This window comes from Molossus molossus, unplaced genomic scaffold (assembly GCF_014108415.1).
Source record: "Molossus molossus isolate mMolMol1 unplaced genomic scaffold, mMolMol1.p scaffold_m16_p_15, whole genome shotgun sequence".
NCBI classification, from domain to species: Eukaryota; Metazoa; Chordata; class Mammalia; order Chiroptera; family Molossidae; genus Molossus; species Molossus molossus.
In genome coordinates this window covers 8,617,530-8,633,452 of record NW_023425350.1, presented here as the reverse complement: position 1 = coordinate 8,633,452, position 15,923 = coordinate 8,617,530, and the positions used below count along the sequence as shown (strand labels likewise).

The 15,923-nt window shown below is 49.9% G+C and overlaps 1 protein-coding gene across 2 annotated transcripts in view; it reads left to right on the top strand.

The window, feature by feature from the left end:
• Positions 1-1,674: 1,674 nt before the first annotated feature.
• The window catches only part of CYRIA (CYFIP related Rac1 interactor A), a 92,533-nt gene continuing 78,284 nt past the window's right edge, over positions 1,675-15,923 (top strand). For both annotated transcript variants that reach the window (XM_036262328.1, XM_036262327.1), the window contains exon 1: positions 1,675-1,724. The gene's annotated coding sequence lies outside the window, so the exon portion shown is untranslated. The remainder of the gene's footprint in view (positions 1,725-15,923) is intronic.

Here is a 15,923-nt window from a genome sequence, read left to right as displayed (position 1 = left end):
GTGTCTCAGGAAACTCTTAATTATTAAATTCCACACTGATAATTAGACACCCTATTATTCCACAATGGGCTAGGCAATACCATGAAGGTATCCCTCAATTACCGAGACAGAAGCTGTCTTTATGTGTGTGGAAGTGAAATTTCATACATCAAATAGTCTCTTCTCACCTAGTTCAGCTGTATTATTAGAGACAGGCGACAAGAAGTAAGGAGGCCTCTGGCTTTCTGAAATGATAGTGTTCTATGGGGCGAATGGCGTCTGTGGCTGGTTCGTCCTTGCCTTTCCCAGAGCCTAACCAGGTTCAAGGTGGACAGAATAAGTTAGACATCTTGTTGTGTATGTGTAGGGGTGGAACAGAAGAATTTTCTAATAGAATCACCCCGAAATAAGATGGATCGTCTTTGCAGGGAATGACAGCAGGGCCTGGGCCAGGCCTGGGAGGCCTTGACAGATACCAATGAAGAATGGCAAAGTGTTTATTCAGTTCCTAAGGACCCCTACTGATGGGGAGACTATTGCATTCTAACTAGACTATGCCCTCTTGGCTCCTGTCTGAATTTTTGCTGAAACCCAGAACAGGAGCCATGCGAGGCAGCTCATGGAAATTTTTCAGACCCACAGATTGCCAGGGCCTAAGAAGGCCGGGATGGCATCGAGTCCTGCGTGGGGACACTGGAGCTCAGAAAGACCAGGGAGGGACTTGACCAAGCTCTCCTGAAGCTCCCTGCACTTCCAGATCTGCCTGCCTTATGCTACCAACCCACACACTCCTGCAAGGACACCGCTCCCGGCACCTGGCTTGACCCCTTGCAGGGTATAATAAATGTCTCATGATGCCGGGCTGATTGACCGGAAAGGAAGCAGGAGAAGCCTGAGCCTGAAGCACCCCCACCTCCCCACTCCCCACTGAGCTCTGACTCACAACCTGTTTGGCACGGAGCAGCCCTCTCTGGTTTCCTGAATCTCTCTCTTTAATGCAAAAAGCCTTCTTGGCAGATGTTTCCAACAATGATCATGACAATGACACTGTAATCCCCTGTTTTCCCCTTGCATCATAGAATTTTTTGTGTTTTGTAGACTTACTCTTCAAGGTAATAATATTTGGACTAAGCATTTGTGAAGACATTTCTGGTGGCCTCATCAGATAACTGCGCCTGACCCCCAGGGCTGGGGACCTGTTAATAGTGTGAGCAGGGAGCTGGGTTTAGAATCCGAAGTAATTTGAGAGTGGGGATAGGGGTGCGATGGTCTGACTGGGCACTTGGGCACTGGGGTGAGTGTGAATCTAGGAATTGATTGCAGGGCCTTTCCTGTGTTTTTGTGGGTTTGCTTCTCCTTTGGGAAGGGTACAGTGGTTAGGGAAGAATTCCCCGTCTAGAAACGGCAAGGGCAGATCCCGGCTTCCCCAGGGAGGTCGAAGCCCAGAAGCCTAGGCTGCGGGGAGGGCAGGGTTACTGCGTGCGGACATGGTCACCACCAGCTCCTGGGCACAGAGGGGACCAGGCCCGCGGTCCGCGGGGGTGGGGATCCCCAGGGGCCGGGGCGGGGCGGCCGCCGCGGGCCGGGCTGGGGGCGGGCCGGGCCAGGGAGGGGCGGGGCGGGGCGGGGCGGGGCGGGGCTCCGGAGCCGTCTCGCAGGCTGCGGCGGCCGCGGGAGAGGCGTACACAGCGGCGGCGGCTGGGGCAGCGGTGGACGCGCGGCTGAGCTGGGCGGCGGCGGCTCCGGTGAGCGCGGCGCGGACGCGGCGAGGGCGCGGTGGGGACGCGGCCAGGGGTCTGCAGGGAAGCGGGCTCCTGAGGCGCGGGGTGAACCCTGCCATCCTTCCCCAGCTCCCCACTCCCCTGCTGCCTCGGGAGAGGGAGGGAGGGAGAGGCGAGGACCGGTCCTGGAGCCCTTCTCCTGCGCTGGCCGTCCGGACGGCCCTCCCTGCGCCTCATTGCCCGGCTCCCGAGGACGCCTCCCGCTGTGTCCAGATCGCCGCCCTCATCTCTCAACCACTCACTCCCCCATGCCATCAGCTCCCAGACCATTCTTCCAGGGACCCAGCCCCTGCTTCCCCTTTCCCACTAGGAGAGGCCCGCCCTCGCCCCTCTCGAAGGCCCAGAGGCGGGGACGAGCACTCGCCAGCGCCGGCACACCTGGACCTTCCGCTGCCACCTGCCCAGAGATTCTCAGCCGGGCAGCAAGCTGCTGTGCCTGGGACCCAGACCTCCTTGCCATCGCCCTTCCCCTCCCCTCCCAATCTGGAGAAAGGGACTGATTTTATGGATCCTGGGCTTTGGGAACAATTCGACCCACTTCCTAAAAGGCTAGTCCCTGGCCAGCCATGCTGTTTAATGGAGACACCTGTCTCGCCTGCCCGCTGAAGGACCCAGAAGCCTCTGTCAAATGAGCCAGCTGGTCTCTGGGTCCTTCTCCATCCCCACAGAACCAGGACCAAGGGCTCATCAGTTAAGACCTCCAAAGCTATTTGCTGACCTCACCCCAGGCTCCAGGATTTCCCCAGCCACGGTGTGAGGGGTACCAGCCTGGTCTCCCCTCCACCCCCTGTTTTCCCACCTGCTCCATCGGGAATCCAGGGCAGGGTAAGAGGGCTGCTGTTCAGGGCCTTGGTCTCCCCCCTGCTCTGTGGCCCTCCTTCCTTTCCTTCTGTGAAACTTTTCCCCTCTTTCACCAGTCACCATCACTCCGGTTGGGCCTGGGCCATCTGCACTGCATTGAGTCCCCAGGGCACAGAGAGTTGGGCTGGGACCATGCAAGGCTGGGACCTGGGCTGGGCCAGCATGAAGGTGGCTGCCAGCCAGGTCAGGCTGGGCATCTGGACCTGGAGGCCAGGGCTTCGAGTGGACCCTTGGCTTCCCCTGAGCTCTGAATGGGGTCTGGGGGCTCTGCTGTGAAGAGAGGAGGCAGAGCAGGGGCTGTTTTTCTTGCATGCTTCCGACTGTCTTGTGTTGCTATGGTGACAGTTTTGCCTCCCTTCCTCCTTCTGACTCTTCTGGGAGCTGGTTTTTATTGGTCTGTTGTCCTGTCTTTTATGGCTTTAATTTCTCTTTTCTACTTGCTCTGAAATAAACAGTCATAAACATGGGCACTGGGCCCAGGCTGGGGGCTGGCAGAACTTCACCTCATCCTGGCCCTGGGCTCCTGTGAGGGAAAAATAGGGCAAAGAGGTAGGGAAGCTCTGCCATGCTTCTCTGCTCCCAGCCCTGACAGGGGGCATCGGCATGGCACCACAATCTCAGGCACACAGTGGGTAGCATCCTGCCTTGGCGCTAATAATAGATTTCAAATGTGATGGAGGAGCTGGCGGAGATTATTTCCTTTCATCTGTATGACAGCCTGTGGGGTAGGGGCTGTCTCCACTTTGCAGAGTGAGCCGTGTCCCTAAGGTCACACGGATTTTAGCACATAGTGCTCAGTTTTTTTTAAATGAATGGAGTAGTGATGGAGCTGGTATCTCCCTGACTTTCCACCCTGTGGGTGGACTTCCTGGTCCTGCTCCCAGAGGAACAGCAATGCCCCCTAAACGCATGTCTGGGAGGCTCATCGAAGGTGGTCCCCAGTTTCCTTGCCTCTCTGCCCCTCTGTGTGCTGCTGAACTCCCACGGAGGCCTGTTAGATCCCCTGACCTCAAGTGTTAGGACCCAAGTTGAGAGGGGAGTGAAGCCACTTATGACTTCCTGTTTTTACTCAGCACTGAGAAGCATTCACTTTGCTTTTACTCTTAGGGCCTAGATGCAACCGGATGAGTCAGGGACACTGAGAGCCCATCAGTCCTTCCCAAGCCAGCCCTTGTTCCGAGCGCACCAGGCCATAGGGTCACCGACTGTCAGCTGTCAGTGACACTCTCCAGAGAAGCTGCCTCTTCTCGTTCCTTTTATGCTTTCCCTTCATTGCACACTCTCCTACTTCCCACCCCCTCCCCTTTCTTCCTGCACATTGCCATACTCTGGGCTTGTTGTTAATAAGCTGAAAAAGCATTCTGGTTACATAAAAAGACCAGAGAATCAGCAGCCTCAAGGTCAAACGTTGGCCCTGAGGAAGTGCCTTCACTCATCTGGGCCTCAGTTTCAGTGTTTCAAATGGGATTCGCAGCTCCGTCCTGCCGGCCACCTTTGCTTGTTCTTGTAGGATGGGATAGAGTCGCTTACAGAGAGTGTTGGAAAGTGTGAAAGCCTGGGGGATCCATAACATCTTCATTCTGTTGGGAGGTCTCCCCGGTAGAGACCCTGAACCACTGCTCAGACATTGAGAACTGGTTTAGAAATAGTTGGCTGTAAAATCTCAAGGTCAGAGGCATTCTTTAGTCGTCTTGTCCAGCCTTGATGTTGAATTTGTTTATTTATGCACCTTAGATTAACTGAGCATCTACTCTGTACCAGATACAGTTTGGGGAACTGGGGATTTTTTTTAAAAAAAGAATGATTCCTGCTCAAAGCATGTAGTCTGGTGGCAAAAACAGACGTGGAAAGAGACCCTTGTAATACAGTCAGAGGCCGTGTGATAAGAGAAAAGGTAGGGTGACTTGGCTGGGTCACCCATGAAGGTTGAATCAGGCAGCCTGTGCTTAGTGGCTGAAATACAGCAGTCCTGTCTCTGCCCGTTTGGCAGTGCCTAGTCCGGCCCTCACAGCTATGGGGTGACTTCTTCCGAGCCCCTCTGGAGAGCAGGCACAGGAGAGGCACGCGGCGGGGAACCAGCCCTGCCTTCCTCGCCGAGTTTCGACTCATGGGAACCTCTGCTTCTGGTTCGGTCAGAATCCTTTCTCAGGGGTGCATGGAAGCAGAGTGGATGTGGAAGTCAGACCTGAGTTCAGACTTTACTCCGTTTATGTCCTAGCTCGGAGCCTCTGAAAAAATGACCTCTCTGAGCCTCAATTCTTGCATCTCTAGAATGGCAACAACGATACGTGTTTTCTAAGAAGTAAATGATCTTTTTTATAGGGCCTGGCATGGTGCCTACCTCACATTAGACTTGCTGTTATTTAGTTATATTGATTAGAAAAGAGTTCTCAGTTACTGGGCCTCTGGGTCCTCTTAGAAACGTGGTGGGAAGCTCTTTGGACTGCTTCTGGCCTTCGAGATCCATTCATTATCCGGGAAGGTTAAAACTCGCCCAAGCTCAGGCCCCTCGCACTGCGGGCTGGTTAATTTTTGTGTTATCTCTTCCCAGATAAGCTCTGCTCCACAACCTCGGGACACTGCGCAAATCACCAGCGCCTTTGTTTTCTCAAAGAGGAGCACGTTGGAAATGGCAACAAATGCCCTGAATTTAAGAAACACGTTACTGTCTGTGAGAATGCTTTGGTTGGATGTCATTCCATGTGTGGATTTTCGCTTTTGTCGCCTTTGCTTTGGTGTCAAATCCAAAAGTGCGGCACCGAGACCCACGTCAGAGAGCTTACCGCCTGCGTTTTCGTTCTAGGATTTGTATGGCTTCAGTCTTACGTTCAAGGGTTGAATGCATTTTGAGTTTATATGGGTGTATGATGTAAGATTGGGGTCCAGTGCTGTTCTTTTGCATGTGGCTGTCCAGTTTTCTCAACACCATTTATTGAAGAGACTGCCCTTGCCCCATTGTATAGTCTTGGGTCCTCCATCAGAAAATGCTTTAAAATTAATGGTTTATAGTTTCCTATACTGGGCATGTTTACCTTTCTTCTTTTCTTTTTTATTAATAATATTATTTTTTTAGTCTTCACCCGAAGATGTTTTTACATTTATTATCAGATAACGTGGGAAGGAGGGAGGGAGAGAAACATCGATGTGGGAGGGCCGGGGACCAAACTGCAACCGAGGTACATGCCCCTGACCAGAATCGAACCCGAGACTCTGTGGTTTGCAGGCCGAGGCTCTAACCACTGAGCAAAACGGCCAAGGCTCATTTTATTTTATTTTTTAAAGTTACCATATATGTGTACTTTTATATTTTCTCAAGTCATCAGGACGACTTGTTGGCATTAGTATCAGCACCCCCTTTTACAGGTAAGGAAACGGGGAGAGGTAAGGGCACTGGCAGCCCCGCAGGTAGTGAGTGGCAGGGCCGGGATTTAGAACCGAGGCCTGCTTGCTCTCTGTGCACACTGTCCTGTCATTTCCTTGGCGGGCATGTCAGTGACCTAAAATAATTGTGCTTGAAAAATGCAAGCAGATTTTACTGGGGGTGGTTCTGGTCAGTGTTGTAACTCAGACTCAGTAAATATTTAGAGACTTTATTAGGGTTTTGCTCTCAGCACAACATTAACAAGGCTTTCTGCAGTTGGCTGAGGCTTTTTCCCTAACAGTGATGAAGAGAAGAGGAGTTTGAGGTGTCTGGGTTAGGAGGAAACGGTTGATGATGCTAGAAGTAGCTTTCTTTGTGCAAGAATGGATTGCTGGCCTGTCGCTGAAATAAAGTGAACCGATTTCATAAGGGAAAGTATGAAGGGGAAGCATGACAGGTACATCCCAGGGATACAGGGACGGAGGCAACAAGGCCAGAAAGTCTGGGTGGACGGCTTCTCAACCGCAAGGGCAGTTTGGATTCAGGCAGTATAAACTCCCGTCTAGGAAGATGGAGGTACTGAAAAGCAGCCATGGAGTTGCTCACTAACCTCTCTCGGGGAACTCAGAGGCCTGCTTGCCTGGTGTAAGCACCGCACTGCACCAGTGAATCCAAGTGCTGGGCGTGGGTGTCATGTTTGCCAAGGGTGTGCTGAGCAGGTCCACCTCAGCTCTGCCGACAGACGCGTCTATTTGCAATGATCTCAGGCCTGCGTCTGGTGTCTGTGTATTTAATGACTTCCCTTTCTAATAAAAATTGTATATGGCACGGATAATTAGATCTTTAAAATGAAACTGGGGAATGCAGTGTCCCCAAAGAGTTTAATTACACTTTTATGATGGACCAAGCATAAAAATGACATCATTCATTCTGTCATTTTACAAATGTGTACAGGGTGGGTTCTTAACCCCGTGCTGCATGAGATAGGACACCGTGGTCAATACGGCATTGTCCCTGCCCGCAGGTGGCTCTCTCTCTGGAGGGGGGAGACAGAGGAGGGAATGTGGATCTAGGCAGCACTTGGCCAGTGACATACAGAGGGCAGTGTCCCAGTGGAACCTGGGGATTTGGGAAATGTAATTTTCTTCCCTGGGGGTGTGATCTGTGGAGCACCTGAGCTGCACCTGACATGTTGCAGGAAGCGGAAGCATGGGACAGAGAAGCACGTGGCCTGGATGATGAGTGACCCAGGTCGCTCTGCTCCCCCTGCCTGGGTGGGAGTGGGGCCGGGCTCAGTTTCTGTCTCACTGTTGGTAAATGGAAAGGTTGGATTTGCTAACCTACAGGGCCCTTCCACATCTGGCTTATGATTTGGGTCTCTTGGCCCGAGTGACAGGTGAGGAAGCAGAAGCTGGCAGCCTCAGTCAGAGAGAGCTGTGGATGGGGACAGCCCCGTGTGTTTTCAAAGCCTGCTCTCAACACAGAGAGGGCCGGCTCTCCCACCCAGGAGGGGACCATGTTCTGACTGAGAATCTGATAAATGACTGGAGGTCAAGGCTGAGGGCCCAGGGAGAGACTGAAGACTGCAGGAGCTCGGCAGAGGTGGGGCAGAGGCTCAGCAGCTCCCTCGCATGGCCCGGGCCGTCCACTGAAGTGGGCACGGAGGGCGTGGCCTCAGAGGCCTTGGTTACTCAGCGTGCTCTTGGTTTAAGACAGTGTCCTTTAATAAAGTCCTTTGGTCTGATGGTTTCCAGGTTGTAGAATAAGTTCAAATGTACAATCATTTTAGGATCGTGAGGAACAATGGTAAACACACAATTGCCTCAACACACCAGCTCAAATACCCCCTGGCAATTCAGTGCGTCCCCTTCCGGTGGCAGCCACAGGACCAGACCCTGGTGCCCGGAGAAAAGAGGCACCATGCTTGGTCGGGGCGAGAGCAGACTGAGAGGCGGAGGGGACCCGGGGTCTTACACCCACACTGCCCACAACCAAGCAGCCTGGGCTTTGGCAAATCACCCAACTCTCTGAGTCTGCGTCCTCTCGGTAAAATGCGGCCAGCAGCACCCCTGAGCCATCGAGGGTATCAGCAGCAGGAATATCAAGCCTTTGACGTCCACTTTTAGCAGGCTTCTGAAGAGCTTTTGAAATAGACGTTGTCCCTGTTCTGTGGATGAGGAAACTGAAGTCCAGAGGTGTTAGGGAGCTTGCATAATGTCACCTTACTAGGAAGGTTGCACAGCTGGTATCTGAAGCCACGTCTGTGTGCCCTCAAAGCCCGGTCTTTCTCTGCCCCCCACGCTAGAAACGAGAGTCGTGCATGTGTGAGGAACATGGAACGGATAAGCATGTATCTTGGGTAAGAGCCTCATCTCAAAGAGCTAGATGTGCCTGCACACCTTAAACTTGGAAAATAAAGAAAAGCTGTGTTTCGAGCTTCCCTGTGACCAGTGTCTCTGGCTTTAGACTGATGTCCTTCGAGGGTGCCCTCTGCTCAGCTTGCTTCGTCAGAGAGGGCCACCAGGCAGCAGTGAGCTGAGCCTCCGGTGTGCGTGGCCCAGGGCCTGGCTGAGCTGTGGAGTCCGGGATCGAGGCTCGTTGTAGAGAACTTGTTGTTCAGACCCCTTTCTGGACCAGCTGGAGGTCAGAGGAGCACAGGGGTGGCTGGTCTCAGCCTACACAATGGCAGACTCCTGTACTGTCCACCCTGGAAGGACAACTTTAGTCTAATTTCTCTATTTTATAAAAACTCAGGGCAAGAAAACAATAGATAGATGACAGAAACCAAAATTTAAAGGCTTTTCCAAGGCTGGGACAAGAATTCGGCCTTTTCAAACACTACAAGTGGGCTGCCCCTCTTTGAAATCCAGAGAAGAAATGTGCTCTAGGAGTTCTGTGAAAATGCCCCAGGGCTACAGGGCTCTCTGGAAGCAAACCCAGCTGGCTTGCAGTCCTGACTCCCCCTTGGGCAAATTCCTTAGGTTGCTAAATTTTCTAATTTGTGAACCGAAGTTAATGATATTTGTGGTTCAGGAGGAGTATTGCAAAGAATAAATGAAGTAAACATGCCAGTCTTTCTTTTTGCCTGATCTTTGAGGAAAACGTGTTTGAAAAGGGTTGGCCAGTTCTGGGAGGCTCCACTTTATTTGTTGTTTGGGGGTGGAGGGGGAGGATGGCAGGGAATCTCTCTCCTCTGACAGACACTCTCCTGATTTTCCCTCGGCAAAGCACGCCGTAGCCTCTCCTCTGGACCTAGATCTCTAGTGTCTGAGCCTTCACTGCATCCCTGGAATGAACCTGGATATGATGTTTACTGGAGTGTAGCAAGGATAATGATTCCTGGCAGCATCCAGCATCGTTGTACTTACTATATGACCGAGTTCCCCTCTCTAAATCTGTTTCTTACTGTGTACGTATGTGTAAGTGAGTGTGTGTGTGTGTGTGTGTGTTTTCTGGAGTGTTGAAGTTTCAAATCTGGGCCCTCCAGTCCTTCAAAACTAAATGGGGTCATAAATATTTTCTGACTTTCCCTTTTTTATAAGTCCAAAATCCAAAACACTCTGAAAAGTTAAAGTTTCTTTCAGAGCTCAATTGGAGGCAAAGGCTGGCCTGCTTATACATGAGACAGTTTGCAGGCGAACCTCGGAGATATTGCGGCTTCGGTGCCAGAACATCTTAATGAATCACGTATCGCAATAAAGGGCGTCACACAAACTTTGTGATTGCCTGTGCGCATCAAAGTTATGTTTACACTATACTACAGTCTAATAAGTGTGTACTGACATTATGTCTAAAAAAACGATGTCCATAATTAATTAAAAAGTACTTTATTTCTGGAAAAAGGGTAACCATCATCTGAGCCTTCTGTGAGTCGTAACTTTTTTTGTTGGTGGAGGGTCTTGGCTCGTGGTTGATGGCTGCTGACTGAAGGAGTGGTGGTCGCTGAAGGTTGGGGTGGCTGTGACAATTTCTTTTCTCGCTCTTTTGGTTTTTTTTGCAATTTTTTTCAAATAAGATGATGAAGTTTCCTCGTGAATTGACTCTTCCTTTTACGAACAGGCTACTTTCTCTGTAGCCTGTGATGCTGTTTGATAGCATTTGACCCACAATAGAACTTCTTTCAAACTGCACTCAGTCTTTTCAAGCCACTGTTTTATTAACTAATTTTAATATTCAAAATCCTTTGTTAGCATTTCCACAATCTTCACAGCGTCAGCACCAGGAGTAGATTTCATCTCAAGGAGCCACTTTCTTCGCTCAGCCCTGAGAAGCAGTTCCTCAGTCTTTACAGTTTTTATCATGAGTTTGCAATTCAGTCATATCTCCTGGCTTCACTTCCAACTCTGGCTCTCTTGCTGTTTCTACCACATCTGCAGTCACTTCCTCCGCTGGGGTCGTGAATCCCTCAAACTCCTGTCAATGTTGGCATTTTGACCTCTTCCCGTGAAAAACAAATGCTCCCGATGACATTAGAACTGTGAATTCTTTCTGAAGGTTTTCAGTTTGCTTTGCCCAGATCCATCAGAAGAATCACTGTCTATGGCAGCTATAGCTTTGCAAACTGTATTTCTTAAACAATAAGACTTGAAAGTCAAAGTGACTCTTTGATCCGTGCATGGGCTGCAGAATGGATGTTGTGTTAGCAGGCAAGAAAACAACATTAATCTCATTGTACACCTCCATCAGAGCTCATGGGTAATCAGGTGCATTGTTTTGTTTTTTTGTTTTGTTTTGTTTTTTATCCTCACCCGAGGACATTTTTCCATTTTTTGTTCAGATAGAGCGGGAGGGAGAGAGAGGAAGAGAGAGAGAGAAACATCGATGTGAAAGGGACACATCGAGTGGCTGCCACCCACACAACCAACCAGGGCCGGGGACAAACTGCAACCGAGGTACATGCCCTTAGCGGGAACCGAACCCGGGTCTCTCTGGACCGCAGGCCGACGCTCTAACCGCTGAGCCAAACCGGCCAGGGCATCAGGTGCATTGTTAATGAGCAGTAATATTTAAAAAGGAATCTGATTTTCTGAGCAGTAGGTCTCAAGAGTGGCTTAAAATAGTCAATAAACCATGTGGTAAATAGATGTGCTGTCATCCAGGCTTTGTGGCTCCATTTACTGAGCACAGACAGAGTAGATTGAATATAATTCTTAAGGGCCCTATGGTGTCAGAACAATAAATGAGCATTGGCTTCAACTTCAAGTCACAGCTGCACTAGCCCCTCACAAGAGAGTCAGCCTGTCCTCTGAAGCTTTGAAGCAGGCTGAGGTCTCCTAGCTAGCTATGAAAGTCTGAGATGGCATCTTCTCCCAATGTAAGGCTGTTTTATCATCTACATTGAAATCTATTCTTTTGTGTAGCCACCTTTATTAATAGTATTAGATAGATCTTCTAGATAACCTGCTGCAGCTTCTCCATCAGCACTTGCTGCTTTACCTTGCATTATGTTATGGAGATGCGACTTTCCTTAGACCTCATGAACCAACCCCTGCTAACGTCAAACATGTTTTCTTTTTCCCCCTGCAGCTTCCTCACCTTTCTCTGCCTTCCTAGATTGAAGAGAGTTAGGACCTTGCTCTGGATTAAGCTTTGGCTTAAGAGAATGTTGTGGCTGGTGTGATCTATCCAGACCATTGACACTTTCTCCTCATCAGCAATAAGGCTCTTTTGCTTTCTTATCGTTCGTGTATTCACTGAAGTAGCACTTGTAATTTCCTTCAAGAACTTGTCCTTTCCATTCTCAACTTGGCTAATTGGTGCAAGAGGCCTAGCTTTCATCCTGTCTCAGCTTCCAACATGCTTCCCTCACTAAGTTAAATCACTTCTAGCTTTTGATTGCAAGTGAGAGATGTGCAATTCTTCCTTTCACTCGAACACTTTGAGGTTTTGTAGGGTTATTAATTGGCTTAATTTCAATATTGTTGTGTCCCAGGGAATAGGGACGCCCGAGCAGAGGGAGGGAGATGGGGGAACAGCTGGTCGGTAGAGCAGTCAGAACACACACATTTATTAAGTTTGCTGTCTTACGTGGGTGCAGTTTGTGGCACTCCAAAACAATCACAAAGATAACATCAAATATCACTGACCATAGGTCACTGTAACAAATATAATAACAGTGAAAAAGTTAGACATCTTGCAAGAATTGCCAAAATGTGACACAGAGACGAAACGCCAACAGACTTGCTCGGCATGGGGTCACTGCACACCTTCTAATTTGTGAAAAACATAATATCTGGGAAGCATGATAAAGTGATGTGCAGTACAGAGAGGTGTGTCTGAATGCTCCTTTTTTTTATCCCTCTTGGCATGAGTACGTTTTCATGAGATGGATGCTCAGACCCTGCCGGGGGTGCACATGGCATGGTGTATGTATTATGTGACCTTTCTAAAATCTGAAAATTTTGAATGTACATCTGAGCAAAGAGTTTAAAAAAAAAAGGATTTGTGGGCCTCTCTTTCAATAATAAGCCCACAGGAACTGACATCATTTCTGGAGTTGGGGAGATGGGAAGGCATCGATGGGGCCCTTGACAAGTCAGCTACCTCTGGATGCCAGATGGTGTGGTGACCTGCTCTCCTCCTGCTCATCAAAAGCCTAAAGGGTTGGTTTTATATTCCATCCATTTACATAATAGGAAGTGAATTAAATGACCATCTCGGCACAAAACGACAACAACAAAAGCTTAACCTCGTGGGTTCTAGCATTTCACTGGGACAAAGTAATTTTTTAAAAAAATTCCTTAGAACGAACACTGAGCTGGGAATTTTTGATCTAAAGTGACTTATAATCAAGTGTCATCATTGGCCTTTGAGGGGAAAGTAGAAGGGAGTTTTTAAATCCTACTCGTCATTTTAGCCTTGTGAGGAGGAACTGGGACTTGAAGCGTGAGCATGGGGAAGTGAAACACCCGGTTCCGAGCCTGAGAAGGTCTTGGTTCTTATCACGGGTCTGCTCTTGACTTGTTGAGTGAGATTGGGAATGTTGCTTCCCTTCTGGGCCCTAGGAACTCCAGTTCTAAGTAAATGAAGTCTCTCTCTCTCCCTCCCTCAGTCTAGGAGCTGAGGCTGGGGCCCCACGGGGGAGGGGAAAGTGCTGAATGACCTGCCTGGCTACATTCTTGTAGCTTCCATACAGCCTCCGGGCAGACTGGAGGGATGTGGAAAGACTCCTGTGTGTTCTGCCTTGGTTTCCTCCTGGACATGCCTTTACTTCTCTCCCAACACTGGTCTTCTCATGCTGTAGGCTGGTGTGTCCTGGGTTCATTGGGCCCAGCACCTCCATCAGTGCCCAGCAAGGACTCACGGTGTAACCAAGCGGGTGAGGACGTGATGACCACCGTCAGCGCCCTGCGTCCTTGGGGCTGTGCTGAAGGCGTTAGGCATTGCTGAGGGGTGTCAGGATGGAACGTGCAAGCTCCCAGTGTGGAGCATGGGACCAGTGCATGGCGTCCCCAGGGAAACGAAACAGGCCTTGGTGTGGCCTGCGTCTGTAGAACATTTAGGTGGAGGGGAATGGAGCCCTACAACCTTGTCTCTCGTTCTCTCTTCCACTTTTTGGTCTTTTGACTTTATGGTTAATGTACCCTAATTCTGACCTTGCCAGGTGGGAAGTTCCACACTTCCTCCGTAATGTAAGGAGGCTCACAAAGCCCGTGGGTCTGCCCCTCTGAGCAGCGGGTCTGCTCCCCAGGGGTTCTCACTTCGTGGTAACTCACCGCAGCGTGGACCGTTGGAGCCACTCAGATGTCAGTTTGCTTGAAACCTGGGCACACTGAGATGTGGACATTTCTGAGAATGGCTGGTCCTTATATGAGAGAGACCTGGCCGTGTGTGCGTGTGTGTGTGTGTGTGTGTGTGTGCTGAGTGGGCATTTATGAATACATGTGTGTGCCTGGTACATGGTGAGTATGTGAATGTGTGAGTGTGTGCATGGTGTGTGAGTGTGGGTGTATGTGTGACGTGTGAGTATGCACATGTGTAGGTGTGTGTGTGCATGCATGTCTTGGGGGTCCTTTCAGATCCTGGCAGGTGCTGCCAAGGCCAAAGCCCTGCCAGTCACCCTCTGGACAAGGCTGTGCCTCAGCCCAGCCCCTGGCCTTTGTGTTCAGGAACAGAGCTGATCGTAGAGGTGTGGGGCTGAGAGACCTCTTGTTTGCCAGTGACACCAAGAGAGGCAATCCACCCTTGTGAATACCGCGTTTTATTCGTCCCATCAAACCACCAGTGTGTCAAGGCCCCATTCCTTCCTTCCTTCCCCCTCTTCATGTGGGAACCTGCTAGTGCGGTCTGTGTCGTGTGAATTTATCAGTTCAACCTCAAATTCAGGAAATAGTTTGAGTAGCTCATATGAACTAAAATAGCTATAGTGTGCTTGCTGTGTTTAGGTATATGCACACGAATTCTTTTGGTTTTGTACCTAATAGTTTACAGGTTACCCAGCACCAACATAGCCCCTAGATTTTCAGACTATACCTCAGTTTTTAATTATATTAATAGCAGTATGCTCTTTAGTGTGGCTTTAGCACTTATTAATTCTATTTGCTGGCCTGTTTGTGCACATTTTTCACATGCAGACAACCTTGCAAGGAAATAGATTTGTTTCTGTTTCGAAGAGAAAGACACTGAAGCTGAGGAAGGTTTAAAAACTTGCTTTAAGATAGAGGTTTGTAGACGGGGCCCCGGGATTTCGGTTCAAGTCGGCCTGGCTCACAAAGTCCTGCAGTTTCCCACACACCACACTCTTCACACTGCTTCCAGGCCGCAGCTTTATTTTTACCGGAAAATGAAATCTGTTTTCCTGCCATGACTCCGCTTGAGCCTCAGAAAATCCAGTCCTCGCTGGGTCTCTGCCTGTTTCCCGAGTGGGGTCCTGTGGTTCTTCCTACTCGGTGTGCATTTCGTGCAAGCGGTACATTTCCGTGTAGCAGACCTTTGCCGTGACCTTCTAAAGGGCCAGGCATCGTTCTGGGAACTTCCCACGTGCCCTTTAATGGGAGAAGGTGTTGTGGGCTTCACTTTGTAGGGAGTCGAAGAGTCCTGAGGGACGCATGCACCCGAGGCCGACGGCACGGAGGTCGTGGCTTGCTCTGGGAATTTACAGCTCAGCGTACAGTTCTGTGCGGTGCTTGGTATTTTGCCTTTGGCCTGGACCGAAGCACCCCTTTTCGAACTGTGAGATCAAGTCCCGCTGACCTTCCCGGCTCTCCCCTCCGAGCCCGGCTTCCTTCACCTCCGTCTGCTGCAGTCAGAGCTTGGCCCAGTGGTTGTGGGGAAAGGTACATTTCCTCTTGCCTTTTGTCCGTTTTCCACCCACCTGTACAATCCTTGGCTCATTTCAGTTGGCCCAAACTCCTGTTTTAGTTTTGTGGCTCATCAGCGATGTGCCAAAATTATGCAATGTTACAGAGGAGAAAATGGTCATGTGATTTACCCAAGATGACACATGAGGTACACAGTCTCTCTCCAAAACACTCTTTATTTACCCAAACCTGTCCTTGAGATTCACTTTCAATCTTCCATTCTCCTGGAAACCTTCCCCAGCTCCCCAGCAAATTTATCTGTCTGCCCATATACCCATCCATTATCCATCCATCCATTATCCATCCATCCATTATCCATCCATCCATCTATCCATCTGTCTGTCCGTCCATCCATCCATCCATCCATCCATCCATTTGTCTTCCATCCATCCACCCATATATCCATCCATCATCCATCCATCCATCCATCCATCCATCCATTCATCTTCCATTCATCCACCCATATATTCATCCATTATCCATCCATCCATTATCCATCCATCCATCTACCCATCCGTCTGTCCGTCCATCCATCCATCCATCCATTCATCTTCCATTCATCCACCCGTATATCCATCCATTATCCATCCATCCATCCATCCATTATCCATCCATCCATTTACCCATCCGTCTGTCCGTCCA